The 1,419-nt window shown below is 37.9% G+C and overlaps 1 protein-coding gene across 1 annotated transcript in view; it reads left to right on the forward strand.

The window, feature by feature from the left end:
- The window catches only part of RPGR (retinitis pigmentosa GTPase regulator), a 117,111-nt gene that overhangs the window by 13,481 nt on the left and 102,211 nt on the right, over window positions 1–1,419 (forward strand).

The raw sequence follows: 1,419 nt of genomic DNA on the forward strand, positions 1-1,419 counted from the left end.
ATGTCTCTTTCCTTTTCTGCATCCTTCTCTCACTTTTCATACCCATCACAGCTCTCTTTCTGGTGAATTGATGATAGATATAAAGGTTGGAATTTCTTATTGGGAGAAGAGGAATGAGAGAGAGATGGTGGTGGTATTGATCACTTTGCCTGTAAACTGTTGATGACAGTCTTGTTAAAAGCTTTTGCTGAGTTTTTCTTTTGCACAGGGAATTTAATGATGATGATTGTGGGAATGCCTATCCCCTATGTGCTTTGAATACAAATCATGCTAATGCATACTTTGTCTTGCATGACAGACAGGTCTGCATTAAGGAGAGCGTATTGGTCTTTCTGGGAATATCTGTTCCTTTGAAGCTGATACAGAGATTCTCGAACTGATTGTTAATTTTATGGGTAAGATGCTTAGGAAGTACTTCCACAGTTCATTTGTAAGAGGAAGAATGTAGATTTTTGAATTCTAAGCAGATATTTGATGTTAGTGGATTGCTTGAAGGTCCGGAAGATGGCATCTCCAGGGCTGGGAAAGGTAGAGGTGCAATTTCTGCTAATTGTATGGTGAAAATTATACAGTTTCCTAAACATTCCAAGTGAGGATAAAGAAATCATAGCTTACTTTTCTGGAATCATCAGAAAGCTAAAATGTTCAATCTTGAAAAGATCCATGGTAATTATCTGTGTATCTCTGATCAGTAAAAATTTTTCATGGTCTCTGAGATCTGTTGCAGAGCATTGTCTCACATATTCAGTGGGCCCTTGATATCCACTGGGATTTGGTTCCAGGACTCCCTGTGAATACCAAAACCAGTGGATCAGTCCTATTAAACATAATGATGTCCCTTATATAAAATGGCAAAAATCAAGGTTTGCTTGTTAGAATTTATATATTTTTAAATTATTTTCAAACCGCAGATGCTTAAATCCATGGATAAAAAATCTATGGATATGGAGAGCTGACTGTAGTTTGAGGAATAGGCAAGCATCTTTCTACTTAGTTTTGTATTCTCACCTCTACCTGAGCATTGTCTTTGAAAACATTTCTCTTCTGTGAGTTTGACAAGTGGCTGTTCATTTCTTTAGTGTTAGATACACATTTCTGTTTGAGACTTCACATTTCCAACTTTCAACAGCACATTGAGGTTTGATTTGCAAGGCTTTGGCCTTATGTGATGGCTGCTTCAGAAACTGCTTTTGGGGTAGGGACAGGGAGTCTCTTGAGACTGCAGGTGGAGCATAAAGGATTCTGTTTATTTGCTTCTAGTTGATGAAGAAGCTGGATGTTATATTCACCAATAAGTTTATTGGAAGAAAACTGTCAGAGTTGATCTCATCTTCTCTTTCTAGGGTTGCCATCCCCGAGGACCTCCAAACCGGGGGAAATGTAGGACAAGGTTTTAAAATGTAGGACCTTTTTAAAAAA

This window comes from Sceloporus undulatus, chromosome 3, assembly GCF_019175285.1.
Source record: "Sceloporus undulatus isolate JIND9_A2432 ecotype Alabama chromosome 3, SceUnd_v1.1, whole genome shotgun sequence".
NCBI lineage: Eukaryota > Metazoa > Chordata > Lepidosauria > Squamata > Phrynosomatidae > Sceloporus > Sceloporus undulatus.